Source organism: Benincasa hispida, chromosome 5 (assembly GCF_027475165.1).
Source record: "Benincasa hispida cultivar pf3 chromosome 5, pf3_genome.v1.1, whole genome shotgun sequence".
In the NCBI taxonomy this organism is placed as follows: Eukaryota; Viridiplantae; Streptophyta; class Magnoliopsida; order Cucurbitales; family Cucurbitaceae; genus Benincasa; species Benincasa hispida.
In genome coordinates, this window is record NC_143482.1 from 44,488,730 (window position 1) to 44,504,581 (window position 15,852).

The 15,852-nt window shown below is 29.3% G+C and overlaps 1 non-coding gene across 1 annotated transcript; it reads right to left on the bottom strand.

The window, feature by feature from the left end:
* Nucleotides 1–6,600: 6,600 nt before the first annotated feature.
* TRNAI-AAU (transfer RNA isoleucine (anticodon AAU)) lies at nt 6,601–6,674 on the bottom strand. The gene has a single exon. It is a non-coding gene; the product is annotated as a tRNA-Ile (tRNA).
* Between the last annotated feature and the right edge of the window lie 9,178 nt (nt 6,675–15,852).

Genomic DNA, 15,852 nt, shown 5'->3' on the forward strand with positions numbered 1-15,852 from the left:
CTCCTAGATTCTCACACAGAGAATACTGAGGCAATCAAGTGGTAGCATCCATTGTGGGTTTCGAGTTCATGATTTTGGAGAAGAGGATACACGAAGAAAATCGTTCTTTAAGGGTTAGTTCTCTCACCCTAATTCTCTCATTTTCTTTTTTGTTTGCATGCTGAAAATTTATTATTATGCATAACATTTGTATTCTGTAATTTTGATTCTATGAAAATAAATTTTGGATTGATCTCCTCGCTTCCGCTTAAGGACCTTCAAAGGTTCCTTCAGCTTGCATACTCAGATTGATTAACACTGTCACCAATGTCTTGAAACACTAGGATCATAAGGAGTACATGCTAGTTTACATTCAAAGCAATTATATTTCTATAAAATCTTTTCTATATAGTGAGATTGATATAAAGAAATTTCCTTTTCAAACCTAGTTACTTTTATGCCTAAGATTACACTCGCTTCTCCTAAGTCTTTTATATCGAAGTTTTCACTCAAAATGGATTTCACATCATTTATAACGTGCAAGTTCGATCCAAAGATTAACAAATCATCTACATACAAACAAAGAATCATGAAAAGATTGTTTTCAAACTTATAGTAGATGCATTTGTCACTTTCATTTACTTTGAAACTTTTAGTCAATATTAGGTTATTAATTTTTTCATGCCATTTTTAGGAGCTTGTTTCAAGCCATAAAGAGATTTATCTGACTTGCAAACCTTGTTCTCTTGACTGTGGACTATGAAGCCTTCAGGTTATTCCATGTAAATCTCTTCTTCAAGTTCACCGTTTAGGAAAACGATCTTTACATCCATCTAATGTACTACGATGTTATATAGGGTAACGAGAGAAAATAGTACACAAATTGAGGTAATTCTAGTGACGAGGGAGAAGGCGTCAAAGAAGTTTATGTTTTCTCTCTGTCTAAAGCCTTTTGCTAATAACCTGGCTTTAAACTTGTATATTGCTCCATTAGATCTAAGCTTCTTCCTTAAGATCCACGTGTATCCTATTGCCTTACAACCCAGTTGACCCAAAAGAGTCCATTTCATCATTTATAGCTTCTTGTCATAAGTTGGCATCTACAGAGGATAGGGCTTCTTTTAGTTCTTTAGGATCCTTTTCTACGTTATAGGTCTGGAAGTCATTCGCAAAGTCCTTGACAATTCTAGTTCTTTTACTTCTCTTAGGCTCTGGGTCAGCTTCTTCATTAGAAGTTAGGCTTCTAATGTAGGAAATCTAAATAGACATCTTGTGAGCGAAAGCTGATCGTTCTAAATCCCATTGAGAAAAAACACAACAATTACAGTCTTACACGGAAACGATTATGCATAAACAAAAAATACAACATTCTACTTAACAATGAAGATACAAGGGATAGAGTATGCAAACCTTTGAAGAACCTTTCTTCAAGTATCCCTCGATTGTTCAGTAAATCATTCAATCAGCACGAACTCGAACGCAATGATCAGAACTCGATCTCAACGAATGTCTGAATGAACCTCGATCCCAATCGAGTCCAACTCGCTCCTCGAACAAAATTAGAACACCACCACAATGGTTACCTTGGTATTCGGTGTGAGAGTCCAGGAGTTATGGTCTCTATATGATTTTGGATTGAGGAAAGTAGGAGGTAGACGATCGAATAAGTGAGATGAAGTTTGTCTATCATATAGACGAAATACTCGATCGTTTAGAAAACTAAAGCCTATCATATAGACTTTGCTACTCAATCATGTTGCAACTATTAAGCGAGTAACTATCGTATAGTGAACTCGTAGTTGGATCGTGTATGCTCTTTATGCTATTGCTTAATAAAATCTTTTTACTTGATCGCCTTTTTCGTGAGATTATTCTGAATGAATCATCATTTTAATTTTGGAAAACCATTTTCCTTTTATCTCACAGTTACCATAAAACTTCTAATAACCTCCCACTCAATTTGGTTATTAGAGAAAAAGATTAATTAATTATATCATATAATTAATATATTATAAATAAAAATGATAACTAACTTATCATATTATATTTATAACCTATAATTTTAATATTTCATCATATGAAACATATAAATCATAGTTCTTTTTCTATTTTATGGTATTTACTATAAATCATATTTATATTAATACCTCCAATTTATGTATCTAATACATCATATCAATTATATCACATATAATTGAATTTTCTCTTGTTAATTTTAACACTTCAAATTAACCCAAAATCTTATTCTCAACTTGAACCCATTGAGCTATCAAGTGGACCTCATGGACCTATAGCTTAAAACTCCAACGGTACGTGAATAATTGATTAAACTCTTTAATCACGAGAGCCACCATCCGTTAACTGTTGGTCACTCCACTAAAGATCGACAACTGCGCTCTTCACACTACAGATATATTTTTGTGTCCATATGACTATTCAACAGTGCGATGACTCTTCACAAATCGCTCTAAGTACAACTAGGCCAATTCACTGTTTTGCCCCGTGTAGTTACATCTAACACTTTAAGTACCACTGATTCCTCTAATGAACAATAAATCATAGTCCTACTATGACTAAGTCCTCTCGGGCCAGGAGAGGGTGTGGCCACTATGTTCAAGACCTGGAATTAATTCTTAACGAAGCAATTTATCTATTTACCCCTGCTTCAGGGAAGAAGTGAATTCCGCCTTGTGTAGTTGAGTTCCCAGCTCCCCAATCAGACGAATCTCCAAAATGGTACGCTTGTTGAGTTGGCAATCTGGCCACTCTCGCCCATACAAATCAAAGGACCGCCCTCATGGGTAGGAGTTTCCAACTCACTTAGGATTAAGGTCATGTCACCTATGGTTATTTTAGTGAAATGTAAGTCTCAATTATCAATGACGTTATATAAAGAGACTCTAATCATCTCGTGGTCCAGTCTTATACAAATTCTTTATATAGGATACCCCCGCTCGCATGTCTCCACATGAATGGTTAGGATCAGACCATTTGTAGCACTTTACAACACTTGTAACATCTACAAAGTGGATCGTATCTGTTTTATCTATCTACTACAGACCATTTAGGTTATTACTTAAGGCATGATTTACTTGTATGTCTCACATACATGCTTAAGTTACATGAAATAACCATGGATCTTAGCTAATTGGATTTGAGTAAATGCTTATAAAATATATTTATTTTATTAATAACAATATGTACAAAATATTTACAAACTACGAAACCACCGGGAGAATTAGGACACCAATCCCAACATCCAATAGGTGGTAGACTACTAGAACTCGAGCCCCCACTATTCATAGATTTAAAAAGAAATCTATCCTCAAAGAAGTCGGCATCATTTGACTCAATGATCACTTGGTTTACTATTTACGGCATAACCTACAAGGACACACTCATAGGCTCTACTAGCAAGCTTTCTTCTTTTGGGGTCTGGTACTCTTACAAGTTAGATTTCTTATTCTTAAGGACTTTGTAGAGTGAAGTTGTTTTTTAGATTTTGATATTCTATTTAGGATATAACACATGGTGAGGATACCTCACTAATAAAATGCAGCTCCTGAAATAAGCAAAATAGCGACCACTAATTCAAATATTTTCTTCGTTATGCTTTTTCGTTCATGTTAGGAAAATAGGGTGTAGTCTTTTCATGTATTATTCTATGCCAGTTATAGAAATCAATGAACTGTCTGAGTCATACTCAGTTCTCCTATCACTACGAAGTCTCTTAACCTTCCAGTTAAATTGGTTTTCTACATCAGTCACAAATAATTTAAAGACATCAAAGGCATCACTTTTATTTTTCAGCAAATATATGAACGTGAAGTTTGAACAGCCATCAATAAAAGTGATAAAGTATCTTTTGCTATTCCTAGTCAAGACACCATTGAATTCACATAAGTTAGAATGAATTAAATCTAGAGGCTCAGATTCCCTAGGTACATATTTATGTGAAGTCTTAGTTATTTTAGCCTAACTACAATATTCACATTTATCAAATTCATTCATAAATAATTTAGGAATCATTTCTAACCTAGTCATGTTACTAATTGATCTTCTATTAACATGATAGATTCTATCATGCCAAACATTGAATGAACACAGCATATAAATAGAAGATTTCATTTTATTCAAGTCTAGATTTAATTTAAACATGCCATCAGTTGCATAACCCTTCCTTAAGAAAACATTATTCTTAGTGAGGGTATATAAATATGCCCCTATTGTCTGAGTGAAGCTGACCTTGTTGAGGAGATAGCCCAAGATTAGATTTTTCTTATCTCTGGAATGTGCAGGACTTCCTTTAAGTGAGAGTCTTCCCGGAGGTAAACTTAGCTCCACCTGGCCGATTCCAGTAACTTTCATTTAGTGGTGATCCCCCAAGAGTATGTTTTTATCCTTAGTTTTAATATAAGATTTAAAGAGACTAAAGTCGTGAGGACATGGCATGTAGCGCCAGTGTCTATCCACCATTTTTCAGAGCCACCGATCGTATTTACTTCTGTGATCATGGCTAGTACATGCTCTTCTGTCAGGTTCGCTTGCTCAACAAGACGACGCGTGTTCCTATAGTTCCTGATCATATATCTAGGTTTGTTATAGTTAAAGCAGAGGAACTGTACCGTTTCTCCATAGGGGGTTTTCTGTTTCTTCTAATTGTTTTGGTTGCTAAATCTACGGTTCTGATCTTTCCTCTTGATTCCCTTTTGCTTTTGGCGAAGTTTCACAGTAGCTGAGGTGGACTTTCTTAGTACAATGTTTACCTCCTCCCTCTGGTCTTGCTTCCGGGCTTCCTCCTCAATCCTCAGGCGGGTGATCAAACTCTCCAAGGAGAGCTCTTTGGTCTTATGCCTTAAGATATTCTTAAAGTCCTTCCACAATGGAGGTAATTTGTCAATGATGACAGCGACTTGAAATGGCTCATTCAGGGGGCCTACCTTTGCTTATAATTTCATGGGCTATCTTCTGTAATTCATGGGATTGGGCCTCCATAGACTTGTCACCCATCATTTGGAACTTCAAATAACAATTGATGGTATATTTTTCCAAATCGATCTCCTCAGTATCATACTTTTTTTGTAAGGCGTCTCATACTTCTTTTATTGTCTTCATTGTGCTATAATAGTCATACAGATCATCAACCAAACTATTTAATATAAAATTTTGGCATAAAAGTTCCTTTTCTTCCCAATCACCTACATCTTTGATCTATTGTTCAATCGGATCTTCCTTTGCGACGGTTGGCTTCTCCGTAGTGCAAACCTCAGCAACCTTCTTGACGGTGAGGAAGAACAACATCTTCTGCTTCCGCCTTTTGAAGTTTGCTCCTTCGAATCGGAATGGACAGTTGAAGTTAAAGGACATAATATCGTTCTAAGTTGACAAGGCCATTAGAACATCGGGAGATGGATCCGTTTTAAAATTATTGGAACAGCTACCTCCCGAGGACAGAAGACAACTGCAATCGAACGGCGTCAGACATCAAAATTTAACCTGCAAAATAAAAACCGATTACATGCTGAGTCGCGGAACTTGCTCTCTTTAAGACATTTTGTGGTATTGCCTCTTGTGCAAGCAGTTCAACTATGGTCACGCCGTCTCCAGGATAAAATAGTCCAGAAAAAGGAATTCAGTCTCGATTGGAGCTGCACTAGAACTAATCGAAAATCTCACACCTTTCAAGACTAAGTTGCTCGAAAAACGTAAATCAAAGAAAAGTGAGGAGGGAAGTGTTTTCGTCTAAAAGCAGAGAAGATAGGGAAGAAAATGTTGTGTTGAAACTGATGGAACTCGACACAATATATAGGCCTTGAAGGCCAATGGTTACGCAAAACGAACAGGGATTGAAGCGGGCGGAACCATAGAAGGTGCACGAAGGCCACGCGTAAGAAGCGCACAAGAAGTTTTTTTTCCCTTTTTTTAATAATATTAAAATATAAAGAAATTATAAAAAATATTTTTTTAATAAAATTATTTCCACACACGCACCTCACCGATTGGAGATCGAATCACAACAATGCATGGGATGTCACCTTTACCTATCACCTCACCCCTCTTAAACATGGGTGCCCCTTGATACCCAAACCTATAACTCAAGGTGGGGATTTATAAAAGAGGTTTCATATGATAAACTTAACAATGTGGGATTCTCAAGAAACTTATTTTTCATTTATTAAAGTTATTCACCAACATGTGTCTATATTTTAAATGTTTTATACCCAAATTTTGTGAAATTCAAACGATATTCCAAAATAAGATTTCAAATTTATGTCCTATTTTTATTTTTATTAATAAAACGTAAAAGATACATCTTTCTGAACCTTGAGTCTAAATCGATCTATCACTTTATCTTTTGAGATATCCTAAATTACATTGCATTTGCTACATCCACAACATCAATTTCATAATTATCGGCAACCACATAAAGATCATTGTCAGCAACCATAACACATTTTTGTCTTGCTAATCCTAGTGATTACTAGAAAAGAAGACCTTTCTCTAAATATAGTCATTCAACCATTCTAATGTAGAATCTATGGAAACAAGCGAACACATACTTGTTGAAGTGACATCATTGGTGGGTTTAGAGCCTAAGCCAAGCCATTATTTAAAAAATTATGGCCCATGCAGGTCTCGAACCTGCGACCTTCGCATTATTAGCACGACGCTCTAACCAACTGAGCTAATAGGCCACTATGTGAAATAAATGCTTTTAGATAAAATTTTAGTATTAGTAAGGTTGGTGTTTAATTGGCATAACAATGAAAATCTTTGAAGGGAGTAACACAATTAGAATGTGATAGTACAAATACAGATCAACAGATAAGACACAAATTACCATCTTAAAGATGTTGAATAATGCATTCGATCTTCACAAAAAATTGTTAAACTAAAAAAGATATTTGGATTTGATATGTGAGTTTTATCTAGTTTAATGAATGATATAAAGTGATACATATAGAGATTTAAAATGAATATTATCTAACAAAGCAATATGCCAAGAGCCATAACGTGGGGTTTTTTAATTTTAGTTTTTTCTTTTTTTTTTAAATTTGAAGATTAAAATAAATATTTGAAAAATTTAGGGACAAAATTACTATTTTAAAAGCTAAAGGACTAAAATAAATTTTTTTTATAAATTTATAAACCAAACAAAAAAGAAGTTTATCGACAAGAATTAGGATTTAAACAAAAATATCAATTTGCTTTGGACATAAAATATCACATTTAAACGATGGAATTATAAAATTAATCTTAAATAAGTTAAATTGTAGACATCAAATTTAATTTGTTTCCTAAATTTTTAAAATTTATTTAATTTTGTTTCATAATTTTCAAAGGGTTAATTTTAATACTTGAACTTTACTTTTAGACTTATTAAGTTGTCAATTATTGTCCCTAAAATTTCTAAACGTTTTATATTTAACAAATTAAAGTAATGACTCAAAAGTTCAAAATCAAATATGAGTATGACCATATTAAACTAAATTAACATAATATAAAATGCACATAACACAAAATGCTATTACATTAGACATCAAATACTCTAACATAATTCACATATATTGATAGTATGCAATTTTAAAGACAAAAAATGTTTAATTTAACTCTAAAGTACTTGAAAAGATGTATTGACATTCACTTTACTTTTAATTTCATCAAACCACACCTTAGTTTTATGATGTATAACACTCTAAACTTTTTAAAAACTTAAATAAGTTGTTAATGTAATCTATATATAGCTTTTCCATATATATTTGCTTTTATATGTTAAATGAGTTGTTAGGCTAGAAATTAAGCTAGGTTTCCTTTTATATTTCTCACAATTGTGTATAAGTCTCTTGTAAATCTAATTACAAAATATACTGAAATTATTCAATTAATTACCTACGAACATAAATGTTGCAATTTTACCGTATAATAAAATTTCGTTTGAAATTTGTCAATGATAATTATGTTCTCATTTGCATTTAATGAGTATAAACATAGTCCAATGTGAAATTAACGAAAGATTCAAGCAAATGACGCTAGTGAGATGAATTCTTTTTTTGAAATTAGTGAGTTTTAGGGGACTTTTACTTTAAATTTTATAAGTCTAGGGTGAGTTTAATTAAAATAATAATAATAAAAAAAAAAAATTTGAACATGCGGTAAAAGTTCCAACTAATATCTAAATTTAGAGCCATTAATATGAGACCGATAAAATTTAATCTTTTTTTTTTTGTAAAAGTTGATAGAAGTTGATAGAAATCTACTGATAAAAGTCTATCATTGATACTATATGATAGACGTTATTGCAAGTCTATAATTGATACTATATGATAGACGCTGATAGAAGTCTATTAGTATCTATCTATGCTTTTTTTTTTTTTTTTTTGCTATTTTTGTAAATAGTTTGACATTTTTTTTATTTGTGAGAACTTTCTAATATTAATTTATACCCCTAAATTTTGAGTTGTATCAATTTATACTTCTATTTTCATTGGATTTAAACCTTGAACTTTCATAAATATATTAATCCGTTCGAAAACTTATGATTTGAGTCAATCAAACTCCAAAATTTTCATAAGTCAATCAAATTTAGACATTTCATTACGCTTGTCTTTGAAAATGTCATTCATGCATTGATTCTCAAATATGTATAGACTTCTTTAAATGTTGATTTTATAAAATGGACGACTCTAAAAGGAAAATTTGACTAAAAGTCTAAATTTATTTATTTATGAAAACATAGGGGTTTAATTGATATAATTATAAGTTTCACACAAGATTTTTCCAAATGAACATATCAGATGGTGTAAATTGATATACTTTAAAAAGTTCTTTAAATTTTTCAAAAGTTGTTTAAATTGATACCATTATTATTTCAAAGGTTTAAATTAACCTAAAATGTAAGGATTATAAATTGATTGTTTCCCTTAAATTTAAATTCAAGGTTCACTTTGTATGGATGTTTATATATATATATTGAATATTAATAAAAAATACGAATTAAAATGGAAATTTGATTATTTAAATATATTTTATTTTATTTTGGTGTGAGACCTTTTATTTGGGACCCAAAGTGGTGGACAGAAGCATGTGGGTTGTAATCTCAGCAAATCTCTCTCACATTTTTGTCCATAAGGACCCCTTTTCTTACCAGAAACATATATAATAATTTGGTCCTTACCAACCAATTCAATTTAATGTCTATTTTTATTTGCCTAACTAATTAAATTCATTGTTCTTTTTTTTTTTTTTTTATTTCATGCCAATATTCTTATCCATGCGTGGAGTAACTAATTATTATGAATAAAAAAGTTAGAACTATATATTTCGTCAAACTATTTTTAAATATTTAACATGTCTCTATTTAATTTTTAATTTTTGTTATTGATATCATTAGACATAAGCATATATTTTAGGTGGCAATATCGTAGTTAGTTCGACAAAAACTTGTTATTTTTTGTTAGAAATGAATGGACAATAAGTAACTAGGTCGGATTAGATTGAATTAATATTTTTCTAGTGCAAGTTTTTATTAAATATTTTTAAAAAGATAGGGCAATAATTAAATTTAAGTTTAAATACTACTTCAATCCCTATATTTTTTTTACTTTTATGCATTTTGATTCACGTGCTTTTAAAATGTTTATTTTTCCATCTACAGTTTCAACTTCGATTCATTTTGAGCTCTATACTTTCAAAATTACTTTTGATTTTGGTTTATTTTGGTTATTGAATTTTCAAAAAGAGACCATTTTGATCCTTTATAAATGAAATAAAATGAAAATGAAAAGACAAATATGGTCACTTTTTGAAAATACAAGGACCACAATGAACCAAAATTGAAAGTATAAAGACTAAAATAAACATTTTGAAAGTATAGAAATCAAATAAACCTAAACAAAAAATAGAGAGCCAAAATTATATTTAAAACTTAAATTTATCCTAACCCATCAACCTATGCTTTTGGGTTGATTAGTGATTTAACATGGTAAGCAAAGTTTTCTATGGTTCTTTTACAACTAAATTAACCTTTTTAATTTTCATTCTTTGTGAAAAGCTTTGAGTTTTCTGATAAAAGAATAATTTTTGCTATCATTTGACATTTTGAAAACTGAAAAGTGAGTATGTATTGAAAATGTATGTATGTATGGATCACATCTACATCTACATGCACCAATTCGATGTGTAATCACCTTCATCTGAATAGATATATTGGATTCAAAAGATACAAATTAACCGTGACATCCATTATTGAAGGAAAAATTTTAATAAAAATATTAAATGTAAAGATTCTCTCCACCTTCATATATATATATATATATATATATATATATATATATATATACACGCGTGTGTATATATATAATATTACTCCATCCAAAATTTAAACATTTGTATTTTTTTCTTTTTTTAATTTTGTCCTCTTATGTTTACAACATAAAAAGGAGCATAATTTAAGGTAAAATGTAATTCAATCTCATTTAATGTGCTAGTTAATATATGAGCAATTTTTTTTTTTACTTTAAAATATATATGAGCAAATAGATCCTGAATAATTATTGTTGAGGTATAAAAGTTCAATTAAGAGCTCACTTTCATCCAACATTATTAAACTATTCTAAATCTACCTGATGTTGTTTGTCTTTTGTCATTTAATTAGAAATAGAATACAAAAAAATTGTTTAATTACTAAAAATAAATAAATTAATTAGCATTGGAGATTTGGTCTATATCAATTATCCATGTAATGACTATTAGTTGTGTAAGATAGAGATTATTCTTTTTGCGAAAAAAATAAACTTAGAAAATAGAACAACTATATAAAAATATGTTCAACAAATTGTCTTTGTGCAATGCATATTTATAATGTTTGGTTCTTTTTTAAATAATCACAAAGCTAGCAAGGTAGGCCCTATATAGTAGTTGGAATTTTCAAAAAATAAAATAAAATTATTGTAGTTGGAGGTTTTTTTTTTTTATAATTTTTTTAGTTGGGAAACAGTTGTAATACATGGGAAATCCATTTTTATTTATAAATGAAGATTGTACTATTCTCTTAATAAATAATTAAAATAATGTTAGTTACAAAGTTAATTTGGTACACCAAATATTCTTTCGAACAAATTCTATGTTTGAAGTTTATATATATGTATAAAGATCAATTTCACCTTATTAAACTAATTACACTATCATTATCCAGTTTATATATTTTATTAAAAAAGAAACAAATCAATTCTAAAAAAGATGAAATTAATGTGATTTGAATCAGTTTTAAACCGATATTAAAGCTCAATTTTGTAGTAATGAACAAACATATAACAATTGAAAAAAAGTAGCATACACGAAGAAGAATCGTAAATCCTAGTCATAAAATGGAAACCAAAAAATCCGAATAGAAAAAAAAACCTCACACGACAGATCTGCCATATGAACCATTTCCGTGAAATCGAGCTCATATCATTGAAAAAATGGAAAACATGCAAAGACGAACAAAACATTGAAAAATCCAGACGAGAACATACATATCAAACCCAGAAACCAAATATTTCAAAAGATTTTGGATCCAAAAAATATGCACTAGAAAAAATAGTTAGATCTACCAAAAAATCATTCATATCTACTAGATCTAAAAAAAATAGTCATACAAAGAAAACTAAAGAAGAGAAATGCAGGGTTCAGCAAAAAAAAGTTAGATCCACCAAAAAGATGCAGTAGAACAACAAAAAAAAATAGTTAAACCTACTAAAAAAACTTTCATATCTACTAGATCTACCAAAAAATAGTCATACAAAGAAAATCGAAGAAAATAAACATAGGGTTCAACAAGAAAATGTAAACATAGAATGAAGTCTGAAGAGAATACAACTCATACAAGCCACAGGAAGAAAGAAGAGAAAGATGAAGGAAGACGAACTAAACGGCGAAAGAAGAGAGAACATGAGAAGAGAGAGAGAGAAACGGGTGAGTAAAGGGAAGAGTAATGAAAACGCATGACGAAAACGAGTGAAAATGTTGGAGAGTAAAACGGTGGGTTATTAAAACTACCGTAACCCGACTCTCTTAGGTTGTCAAACGCCCCCTTAGTCTTTAATTATATTTTTGATGTCGTAAGTTCAAATATTTTTTATCACTTCTTTATTTGTTATACTAGGAAAAGAATGTTAGAAAGAGATGAAATCATTCAAGCTACTATAATTTTTCTTTTTAATTAATTAAATGTCACATTCTACTCCCTCAACTTTGAATCAACTTTGAATGAATAACTCTATTTTAGTCCAATATTATTAATTTTCATTGGACTTTTAATTAAAATAGAATAATCAATGTACAAAATATAAATATCAATATCGATGAAAATTTCAAGCAACTTTATGGAGATTGATGAAAATTGTTATAATTAGCTAATGAAACTTTGATCTGATCTAATTAGACTATATTTGACTATTTTTAACCATCATTTCTATAAAGTAAGACAATATTTAGAGGTATAGTGTAAATATTGATGTAGGAGCAGAAATTTAAAAAGAAAATTGAAAAATAATTACAAAATAATATCATATTTTTTATTTTATTTTATTTAAGTTTTTTTATTGGAAATGAAAACTTTGGATGGTAAAAAAAAACAAAACTCACATCAATTCAATTTTAAGGTGAAATGATGTGAAACTTTAATGGAAAGAGGTTTGAATGAAATTGAAAATAAATATATGTTATTTTTATCAATTTTGGTTTCTTAGAAATGAAAGCTTTAGATGGTTAAAAAAAAAAAAAAAACCACATCAATCCAATTTTGAGGTGAAATGATGCGAAAAATTAGTAGAAATAGTTTGAATGAAGTTAAAAATGAATATATGTGTTATTATTTTTTTCAATTTTAGTTTATTGAAAATGAATGCTTTGGATGGTAAAAACTAAAACTTACATCAATTAATTTTGAAGTGAAATTATATATTGATGTGTGAAACTATATAATATCTGTAATAAAGACAAGTCTATAAACCTTAAAAAAACTTCCATTGAGCCTAATTGCTAAAAAATCAAAATTTTAATTGAAGAAATCTCGAAATTCGATGTGAAATTTCCATCGAAATTTTGAGAATGGGGAAAATCAAAATTCTCCCCATATTGAAGTTTTGAGGTGGTCAAAATATCGAAATTTCGAGAATTTGACCGAAATTTTAAACTATTAGAATAATTTATGTATTTTGTCTACGTTAAGTGTAATATTTATATGTAAAAAATTGTAAAACATATTTTTATTTAATTGAATTCACATCTCAAATTGGTGTTAAGAATTTGAAAAACTGTGTATGTAGTTGAATGGTAAAACAAAAAGTTAAGAAAAAACCAAAAAAAAAAAACAAATAACAAAAAAAATCATAAAATGGAGATTTGTTTTCGTAAATATATATATATATATATATATATATATATATATATTTTGTAAGAATTAGTGAAAAATTGAGATTTATTCTTTAATGATCCTCCAAATTTGGAGGGATTGAAAATGGAATTATTCAAGAAATGCGGTGACATTCCATTGTCTGCTAAGATAATGGAGGATATTTAATTAAAAAAATCATGACAGAGAAAAAATACAGAGAAGAAAAAGAAGAATACAAAGATAATGATGAAATTTATGAAGAAAAATGAGGAATTAAAAGTTTTAATTTTTCCTTGACTTTCCATTTTATTTAATCATATTCTTGCGAAATGTAGTTGACTAATTGTTGTTCATTATAAAAAACAATAAAAAAAAAACTTAAAAAAATTACTTTCCATATTTTATTCAAATAAAGATGTGTAGAATTATTGAATAAAAAAGTTTCAAAACAAAAATAATTATAATAAAGCAGATTATGAAGAGTTTAAAAAATTGCACCAGATATATCTAACATACAAAATCAACTTTGTACTCTAAATACAAACATATGGTTTCAGACAAAACAACCCTACACCCTGAACACAAATATATGAACTCTAGATATCATATTTCAACTCAACACTTCGAACAATTTTTTAATCTACTATATGTGACTTTAAGCACTTATCTACTAAATGGAACTAAATTAAACGAAAATTAAGATCCTTTATTAGTTTTAAATTATGTTATGAAATTTATATTAAAAATAACAGTTCTTAAATTAAACAAAATATTTGAAAGTGCACCAAATAAAAATAATATAACATGTATGAAAGATCAAATAATATAATCTTAGAATTACAATTTAAATAAGGGTAAAAACTTCTTCAGAAATTATATGATGACCAAAATTGGATTATTAGTATTTAGCACAATGAGTAGGTTTGAAAATTTGAATCACAAAAAATATGGATTATCACTAAATAATGCTATTTTAATTTCAAAATTAGATTGAACTTATAGCTTACTCAAATTAGGTCTATAATATATAGTTAATTACACACCTTATCCACAATAGAAGTATTTTGTAGAAGTATTTTCCAACTTAAATACTTCCTTAAACTTCAACCTTTCATAAAGCAATAAATTCAAAGCTCCAGCTGGAGTATTCCATCTTTTTAAAAAGTGTTCAATTTATTTATTTACTTATTTTTTGGTATCTTTTTAATTATTTGAAATAAAAACAAAGTAGAAAAAGAAGAGTGTTGAATGAGTTTGACTAATATTATAATCCCCTCGATACTCAATAGCTTTCACTCAATTGGGCCAAAAGTAAGAATACAGAAATAATGTGGGCAAAAGGATAATAAAGTAATATTATTATTATTATCAACTGTATTTTATCCCAAAAGGGGATGAAGTTCATTTACTTAAAAACAAACCAAACAAAACAAAACAAAAAATAATAATAAATCAAATAAAAAGAAGTTTTTGTACCAATGATACTTTTCCATTGAATAAAATGTGACCCACAATTTGAAATCGAATGAAATTTGGTCTTCTGCTGACGTAGACGTGGTATAAATTACTGATTCAACCGCGAATGGACTGAGAGTGAACTTGATCTCGTTTCTCGCTCCTTCATCTTGCTTCTTTGATTTTTCTCTCATCAATGCTTTCTTCTTATTCGATTTTCAATTCTTCTTCTCATTTCTTGATCTCACTCCTTAGATAGAAGTAGAGGGCTGAAGAAAAAAAAATGCATAAAAAGAGGAGGAAGAAGAAAACCGCAAGGAAAACAAGAGGAAGAAGAAGAAGAAGATGAGGAAGAAGATGCAAACCAATAGGAAATGGTAGAAGAAGAGAGTAGAAAAGAAAATAAAGAAATGCAATTGAGGTTAAAGTGGTAATTTCACATGTTGATATAAGTAGATGACCAAAATTAATCGATTTTGAAATTTGGGATTAATTTTTATTTAGGCTTCTATTAAGGACCCCTCTGAAATTTTCTCAAATAAAAGGTAAAAAATACTTTGATAATTGTGTAATGATAAGCTTGTAATTAATGTAGGCCTAGTTCATAAGGATTTCGTAATATTGTTATGCTGTAACTTGACCTTTATTTTTACTTTATATTTAATTCAAATTTTACTTTTAACTTTATATTATTATGGGTGAATTTGGATTTGACCCAATATTAGTCCATGACCAATTAATTGTTGAGATCAGATATAATCCATGAAACACTCTTGGAAACATCTTTTTTAATGAAAGATATATAAAAGTGTAATACTCAATTTTAAGGTAAAGTTTGCAATATATTTTTTAATTTAAAGTTCAATTTTAGTAGATAATATGAAGGTTCATCTCAAAATCAATTAATAATGAGAGGAGTAGCCTATCTATCTTATAAAAAGTGTGAAATCTCTTGATTTTTTTTTTTTCAATTTGAGATTCTCAATAAATTCAATAGTACCATGAATATACAAATTACACTCACACCAAATAAGATAAAT